The sequence below is a fragment of the Frankliniella occidentalis genome, unplaced genomic scaffold (assembly GCF_000697945.3).
Source record: "Frankliniella occidentalis isolate FOCC.00 unplaced genomic scaffold, Focc_3.1 Scaffold7, whole genome shotgun sequence".
Classification (NCBI taxonomy): domain Eukaryota; kingdom Metazoa; phylum Arthropoda; class Insecta; order Thysanoptera; family Thripidae; genus Frankliniella; species Frankliniella occidentalis.
This window is the reverse complement of record NW_026267137.1, coordinates 1,084,557-1,093,456: the sequence shown is the minus strand read 5'-3', so window position 1 is coordinate 1,093,456 and position 8,900 is coordinate 1,084,557. Positions and strand designations below refer to the sequence as shown.

At 51.7% G+C, this 8,900-nt stretch overlaps 1 long non-coding RNA gene across 1 annotated transcript in view; it reads right to left on the bottom strand.

Annotated features, from left to right (window-relative positions):
- The window catches only part of LOC127750982 (uncharacterized), a 76,336-nt gene continuing 67,436 nt past the window's right edge, over nucleotides 1-8,900 (bottom strand). The window contains exon 3 of the long non-coding RNA XR_008011932.1: nucleotides 1-140. This is a non-coding gene — a long non-coding RNA (uncharacterized LOC127750982). The remainder of the gene's footprint in view (nucleotides 141-8,900) is intronic.

Below are 8,900 nucleotides of genomic sequence, written 5' to 3'. Positions count from 1 at the left end.
CCCCGGCCACCACCACCGCCGCCGCCGCCGCCGCCGCCGCATGGCTGCCGCCCCCGGAGCCCCCTCCAGGCCCGCCGCCGGCAGCGACAGGCGAACAAGCAGAGGGCACGCCGCCGTGGCTCGCACGCCGCTCCGGCTCTCTGCAACAGACAAGCAATTGACATTGTTAAACATTTTAGTCATAGTGAGTGTTTTACATTTTACTCAATTTGATGTGACCATTTGGCAATGTTCCTATTCGCGTTTCTGTCTTGTCCGACCATTGGTCGACCGATCCTCTCGTGTTCATGTTTGTCGAGTCGAACCCTCTCGAGAGGCACCCTGCGCACTTACGTGTAAGTATGGTAGGAGCGACTTGGTCAGTGAATTGGCAAAATGTTGTAAGAGTCTGAAGGGAGAACAGTAGAGAAGTAGAAGGGAGTGCCCCGCCCGCGACTGAAAGCTCCGAAAGGGGAGAAAAGAGTTTACGAACCCCTCAAGCACGGCAGCAACAACTTTGACCAATTTAGATTAGACAAGGCTCGGGCTCGGGTCGGTCTGGTCGCTTCCTGGCGCGCGGAAATAGCATAGCAGCCATACATTCTAAACTACCTTCCCTCTTGCTCTCGGAGAACAAAGGGGCGCAAAGCAAAAAATGACGATTGTGGGGGGAAAACTGTGGACGAGGGAGAGCGAGAGAAAGAGAAAGGCGTACGAAGGGGGCAGGTCCGATTACTTGGAGCTCTTCTCCAAATAAAACTACAATTTACTTGTAAGTGTTCAACAAGGTAGAGGTGCACGAGAAAGTATGTAGCTCCTGTGTGTCCTAATAATTTAGGGGGTGAGGCATTTTTGCCACAAACCTCGGTCGTTAGCTTTCTGTTCCCCGAACGGCTTGCGCTTGTCCTTGTATTTTCCATAGAGGTGGGGACGCCTCACGAAAATAACCCATGAAAAGGCTTTTTAATTAGAAGATCGTGGAAATCGTACCCGAGTCCGTTAAGCGTCCTTTTAGGGGGCGTAGGGGTTGGCGATAAGGCCATGCCCTGCCCACGGCAGAGCGCCACCAGATAACGTGAGGAATCCGAGGAAAGGCGCTCCTCCAATCCAAGGTTGTACAAAGATAGTTACAGAGGCGCATTATTTTGTCCCAACGCCCCTTTTGCTGCTTACGACTAGACCTTGAAAGAAGGGCAAGAGGTCCCTAAACTTAAGAAACGAGCCGTGAGAAGAGTTATTAGAGTGAGATAAGTTGAAATCGCAGGAAAAATATTAGACGAAACTTTCTTAACGTTTGCGAAAACAGTATCCAAGGCTGGTGGTAAAAGTACAAAAATTAGAGCGTCCAAGTTGCGGGGGAAGTGCTGGCTGAGACACACTGAGAGGCAGGGAGTCGTTGAAGAGGGGGGAGAGGGGGCGAATACAGAACGTGACCGGCCGACAAAGGTTCCGCGTAGTGGGAGGGGGCGAGGTCGCTTGCACTGCAAGGTGGTGTAAAAGGTCACCCAATCACCGTGTCGTGGAAAAAGTTGGAAGAGTTTGGGGGCGATACATGTGCATATTTAAAACACGGAAGGTATGACTCAGACAACTGCTCTGGAAACTAAAATATGTTACAGTTGTGTAACATAGTTGTACGAGTTGTCTTGCTCACACTTAAAAGTGCAGGACCGCATGCCATAGCCTTTCAAATAGTGTCCTCGGCGGTCCTCGGTGAGACCACATGTGTCTTGCACTAACAACCCTTAGACCTGCAGCGCGCTTGACTGTGAGACAAGTACGGTTTCACGCTAGTAAATGTGAAATTGTCTGATCCTACACTTGTAAGTAGTGTGATACACATGTGGTATTGTAATCGTTGCAGGTATAAGAAACCTGGTATTGCATTTTAGTTACTGTAAGCACACTTGAGTTTTCAGAGTAACACCCTCATCATGTATGCCCAATGTAATGTGAAGACTCAGAAACACTAGATTGTGAATGCCAAATACAAACAATAACAATGATAAATCAGGAAAACAGCCAAGCAGTGTAACGGCACGTTGCGGAAGCACAATGCTGCAACAGTGCTAATCGCAAGCTTATTACTCCCGAGGAACACAGCACAGCTGTTGTTTGCGCCACAACTCCACCCCCTGCCCCTCCCCTTTGCGCCGCCGCTAGGCTAGGCTCAGCACCTGTTCCATCACTAATCCTCCTCGGGACAGATGGAGACGCACAGAACACCTTCTCTATTCCCCTTCTCATTTTTCCGGTTCTTTTAAGGGGCACGAAGGAAAAAAACGGACCATTCTCTCCGACATTTTCAAAACAAATGAGGAAAAAGAGAAAGAGACATTACGAAAATAGGACGCAGCAAAAAGGGGGGAAGGAAACAAATACTGCACGTGTTACCTGGGTGCGAGGGTCTCACGCGTGCTGCATTGTAGGGTCTCACTTCCAGTCTCATTTCCTCCCCAAGGAACACATCACGGGCTTATCTGGCGTGCGGCGGAGCGCGGGGCCCCAAAATGCGCTCCATTCGTCAGTTTCAGCTTCAGAATGGGCCTAGAATGAGCCTCCTTCCTCCCGAGACCACAGCCGAGCGCACGGTCTGGCGGTGGGCGGGCGAGGGGCACGACGGAAGGGGTGGGGCGCTACTCCTTGCCACCGGGGCCGCCTGCGCGCGGGGTAGTCCCGCCAACGCCGGGCAGTGCTGCCCCCCACCTGACGCGCTCTCGTGCCGAGCGGGGAAGGCGGTCAGCAAAGGTGAAAAACTGCCCGTAAAATAGCAAGGGCAAGCTGGGAAACGACGCTCGAATGAGCTCATTCCACAGCCATGGAAGTTACAGGGGTTGACACGGTCAGGCAAAGTGAAAAATCGCAAAGAAACGCTGGAAAAATATTGATACGACTACCAATCGATGAATAAGTCGCCTTTTGTAGTGGTTGACGTTGGGGAAAGATCGAGTTTTATTCCGAATGCGAACCAACTCGAGTGCACTCAACAAAATCATAATTGGCTTCGCGCCACCGGGCCCGATTCGGAATCGGAGCCGTGCTATTGGTGTGACCTGGGGAGATGGAAACTGGGGGTCCGCGAGCCCAGCCCAGATGCGGACGGAATGGTGGCGTGAGTAAGCACCACAAACAATTAAGACTCTCTGATACAAACAGTTGCAAACGGTTGTGAATGCTGTAGGTTCCTTTTTATTAACAGAGTAACTTACATCTTTTCTCGTATTACATATTCTAACTGGGCGAATCTGTAGAATCGTATCGTACCGTACCCGAATCTCGTACGTTTAGTGTGATTGTCGTGTTGTCTGTGCTGATAGGAGAGAAGGGGTACAGAGTACAGAGTGGGGGCCAATAGAGGAGGGAAGAGAGAGAGAGAGAGAGAGAGAGAGAGAGAGAGAGAGAGAGATGACGCACGGGGGGCGTGTTGTCTGGCCCGAATTTATGTAAAACACGACAGCAGTGCTGGCGGTGGCACGCGTATTGGCCCTCGCCGCGCGGGGCTGGCTTTTGCGGCTTTTGATATGCAAAACATCTGTAGGCCAGACGGGGCAGATCTGCAAAACTGCATAGCGGCGAACGACCCCCCCCCCCCCCCCGTACTTTTCTTTCTCTCTCCCTCTCTCTACGGCCACTGTCCGACAGCTCCACGACAAGCGCGCTCTGGCGTCGGCAGGGCGAGTTGAAAAGTTGTCCGCGTGGATGATGTCTCCCAACAAAAGACAAGTCTTCTCTCTCCGCCGACCTCCCCCAAACAACCCAACCCCGCGAGTCCTCGACCCCGTCCCCGGTTCATATCCCGCTGGATGGAGGTGCTCAGGGTACTTGTGTAACGGCGGGAAAGCCTCGGCGATTCAAACGAACTCGCTACGCTTTGCGAATGTTTTAAACATGCTCAAACCGACTGTTTTGGCGTCCCCTCCCTCTCTCATGTGCAAAATATGGTATTTTGAAAACACCGGCACCGCCTTCTTCGCGCACCACACCCATTTCCCCACACCGTATATCGTATGGGAAATTGTAAAAAACGTCGAGTTGTTGTTGTTTTACCGATTCACCTGCTGGGGGCCTGGCATTATGCGAAGGCCGTCCTGCAGATAGGAGCGCACGACAAGGCCGCGCCTTTACGACGCCGTTAAGTCACCGCCGACTATATTTAACTATCGACTCGCTAGAGATCCAAAAAAACCGTTTTTTTGAAGTGAAAGTAAAAAACCAGTAAAAAACCGAGTAAAAAACAGTAAAAAACTGTTTTTTTGAATTCTCGTCTTGTTTTCAAAATAGTTCCCAGAACGATGTTTATTTAAACTCTTTTGATTTAACTGCACTTATAAGTGTAGGACCAATGTGTACTGCAGTTTAAAGTGTAGGACAGACGTGTTCCAAGATAAAAGTGTAGGGCACCATTGTACCTCAGCTATAAGTGTAGTACAAGAGGTGTCCTACACTTTCAACTTTAGGATACGTCCAGCCCTACACTCGTGGGGGCAATAACTATAAATCTAAGTGTGCACATAATTCCATGATTCCCGTCGTAATTCTCATTGATTTCCGCTGGTTCCCGGGCCGGAGTGTGTGTGTACACGTGATTCCCAGAGTTATAGCCTCCTCGCCTACACTTTAACTGCAGTACACCTTGGTCCTACACTTAAACCAGTAGGACACCATGGCACTACACTTAAAAGTGTGATATTATATGACACTTGAGTTTTCGGAGCACGACTAATTGTCCCATAACAAATGCGATGGGTTGGGTATAGACAGACTCTCTAGTTGGGTAGTGGGCATCAGCGTGACTTCTTGTACTTGATCATTGATTTCTCAAGTACATATCACTGATGTGAAGACATACAAGCTTGAAAACTCAAGGATCAAGTACAATTTACTTGGTCTAAGAACTCATTTTTGGGGGGTGCGGGTGCTTCTTGCAGAAATAATCGGTTTACAGCTATTATTGAGTAAAAAACCGAAAACTGGCCGAGTAAAATACTGTTTTTTACTGAGTTTAAAACTCAAAAAAACAGTTTTTTACTATCCCTTTGGATCTCCAACTCGCGCCACCGCCTCCTGGCGCCAAAACAACTCGGGTGTCAACTGCTACAGGCAGGCTGTGTCTGTTGAATGAGACTTGGTCACAAGAAACGCTGCTCCACTGCGGCGACCCTTCGCGAGGTGCAGTATATATGTGTCAATTTACACCACAGTAAGGTCAAAACCTAGCGGCGAAAAGGAAGAAAACTGATAATGACAGAGTATACCGTCGAAATGGCAGGGAGTCGCGACAACGTTGTCGTGGGACATTCCGTGCACGAAAGTCGAGCCAACCCGCCCACCTACTTTCTTCTTTGGTCTCCTCGGTTTCCATCAAGGAAATAACGGCTACCCCACACACTGAAAGCAGGCGAGCGCGCGCAAGCAAAAGCGAGAAAACGTACTCTCCTAGAAAAAAGGGGGTAGGAATACAGCGAACACGACGAAAAAAAATAAAGGAAGGAAAAACAGAGCTGGTAGCGAGCGGCCGGAGCCCACCCAGCGGTGAAAAGTCGCGGGAAAAGTGTGAAAAATGCAAAAGTCGGGGAGTCTCTCCTCTCCCCCGGCTCACTCAGTGTACACTCGCATTCCAAGCCCACCCGCCCCACGCACTTCCTGAATAAGAAAAGAACGGGAAACTAACATGGCGTCGTCCATGTAAACCCGCATCGAAAAGCAAATGGTAGAGAGGTGTGACAGTGCGTATATGGAGGACAAAAGGTTTCACACTTTAACTTGGGTGGAAGGAAGGAATGGATTTTTACCGTGGTGCGGCGACTTGCTCTTTTCGCTGGATGCGGAGCAAACATTCAGACAACTTCTGGACCACAAATACGAGGGTCCCCCGGGGTCCCTCCCCCTCAAGTCCTCCTCGTCGCCAGGGCAATAATGACTGGGCAGTCGGTGCGTTTGGCAAACATAACCTCCTCCGTCTCCCTCTTGGCGTCCCATAATGCCAGGTTCCTTCCCCCCCACAGCAGGACTTTGCAGCCAAGTCAAATATTGACGTTGAGGTGCTGACGGACCCCGGCCGCCCTGCTGGCCCACCGCTGCCGCCGCCGCCGCCGCCACGCCAGGACCGTTACGGTTTAATTCGTCTAGGGCGAAGTTCTCCCTTCAGGACGTAGCAGCAGGCCCCCGCGCTTTCTCCGCGCCCCTTTCCCTCTCCCTCTCCCACACTCTCTCTCTCTCGCCAGACCAAATCTTTGCCCATCTCCATCACAATAGCAAGGGGCGCCCGTCAGCAGCTCGGCCGCCCCTCAAGACGGGAAGTTCCACCTGGACGAAAGGCTCCTTTATTACTGTTTTATCTTATTCACTACTATAATTGCAACCATTTCTTTGCAAGAAGAGTCTTTTCATTTAAGATATTAAAAATTAATTTACCCTCCTGCTAGCTAATTGAAATTAGAAGAGAGACAGATTATCGTCATCTTCCGTTTCTCTTTTGCCGCCTCTCGCAGTCAGTCATACCCATGAAGTGGTATTCCAGTAGGATCAGTTCTGTACACCTCTCCTCTGCGTTAATTTTTTTTTCACCTGAACATAAATTTCCAAGGCAACTAGCTACGCTATTCATCGAAACATACGCCTAAATCTGCCTTTATGACACGGCGAGGAAAAAAGGAAAGTATTCTTCACAAGACGTGTATTTTGTGACCCATCCCGTCAGATGTGCTAGTACACTGAACGGTTTTACAGCGGGTTTTCGTCCGTGAAAACGTGAGGGTCCGATCGCAGATTATGTGCAAGGACTCGCTGGCCTGATCTCGACTCTGACAACTCACCATTCGGGTCTGGTGGCACAGTGGACACTCAACACTCAATAAAAGAGAAAACGAGAGTTTTCGTGACCCACGATGTGTGCCAACCCAGCGTGTGGTGAAAATACTGCGACACATGGTGTGTGTCGCGACACACTTCAACACGTCCAAATCCCTCCCTCTCACCCATCCGCCCGCCCTCGATGCCGAACCCCCTCTAATCGGAATGTGAACAGTTTTCCCGGCCAAGTCTGCAGCTGTGAACGCCCCTTTCCCTGCATGTGCGGGTATGCATGTGCGACTATGTGCGTGTGGAATTCGATAAAGTGTGGGAGAACAAAGGGAGGAAGAACAAAGCGGCAGCGAGGCGGCGCTTTTTATTGTTTATCCATTCATCTGAGCGCCGTCGTGCTCCGCGCGCCACCTCTGCATCCGCACGACCAAGGAGGCGCAAACCAGAAGTGACAACCCGTAGTCTGATGTCCCGACAGAATGTCACAAGCGGCCGGGTGGGCGGAGGGAGAGATTGAGACGGGAGAAAATATATGGGCTTCATGATAAAATAAATCCATCTCACCTATGTCATACACTCAACTTTTCTTCAATATACTTTCTCGCCGCGCCGCCACCCTGCCAGTCTGCCAGTAGGCTCCGCCCCCCTCTGGCGCGTCTGAGATCCTCCTCGTGCGTGTGGAATATTTTCATATCCCAAGACTCCTGGCCTTTCGTCCGTGCCAAGAGGCACTGTCATATTTTGCCTGCTGTGATACACAATGCGAAAGGACGGGAGGCCCGGAGCAATCGATTCCTGCGTGCTTTTCAACTGCGACTATTCAGCTTGCAGTGGGGAGAGTGGTCTACAGCTCGGATCACAGGGCAACATAAATTTCTAGATCTCGGTGTATAGAATCTGCAGGGGTTCGACTGGATGACTGCCATGCCTTGACGCTGTTGCTCCATCGCACAGATATGGCCCGGCCCCCGCAGCTGGCAATCCTCACAAATTTTGGCTCGCCTGCATCGGTCAGAAACAGTCAACTACACTTGTCCACAACAAAAGCTAGTGCGGGCGCCTAACCTTGCCTCCCCTGCCACCTCCAGTCCAGCGCCAGGATACTGTGATTGCGGGAGGAGGCCCCGGCCCCGCCGTGGCGGAGGCCTTCCCCCGGGTATCTTGTCCTTCCCTTCGGCTGCTGGGCCGGCGTCGGTCCGGTTCGGTTTAATTGGGTCCCGCTCGGCTCGGGGCACGGCTCGGGGCGCCGGGGATCAATAGGGGCAGGCCCCGGTGCGAAATCCATTCCGGATGGCAGGAGCGGGGCAGGGGGCGTGCAGTGAACACCTTCGTCACTCCAGCACTCAGATGCCAGCTGAACTTGGACCGAAGTCACGGCTAGATACACAATGAACTGAGCGAGTTGTTGCGGTACCACCCGGCTGTAGTCGAGTAGTGGTACTCTATTGAGCGCGCTGCAGGCAGCGCCCACACAGCAGCAGTCGTTACACAAATGCTATGCACATTACTAAACAGAAGGCAGGCCCCCCTGCCGATCGAGTTCACACCAGCGCCTCGAGGGGGGGGGGGCGGATGGAGGAGGGAACGTGAGGAAGAGGGAGGAAAGTAGAGAGAGGGAGAAAAGGAGAGAGGGAGGCAGAAAGAGATAGAGAGAGGCGCACAGGTGCACTGCCCGCAACGCGCTAGTGAGTATGCCTTGCTGCTCACGCCGAGAAGAGGGGCTACCGGAGAGTGAGAGGGAAAGCAGCGAGATCCAAAACAGACCCAGTTCAAGTAAACAAAGTGAGATGCAGAGGAAGCGATTTGATGCAGCAGAGTACTGCCCCCTCATCTTTCTCTCTCTCTCTCTCTCTCTCCCCCTCTCCTGGATGCAGAGCAGTGCATGCTCCATGCAGACCGCTTATAGAACAGGAGGTCTGCGCTGCGCCTCTCGCGGCCGGCGGGGCGGCGCCCTGAAAGCTCCGAGAAGCACTCCTATATATTAGGAGAATCATAAATATTGCATATCCAGGAATGCGCGCGAGCGCCAGTTCCAGCGGGAGGAGGAGAGAGTTGGAAAGATAGGGTATAGGGCGCGGGAGAGAGAGAGAGAGAGAGAGAGAGAGAGAGAGAGAGAG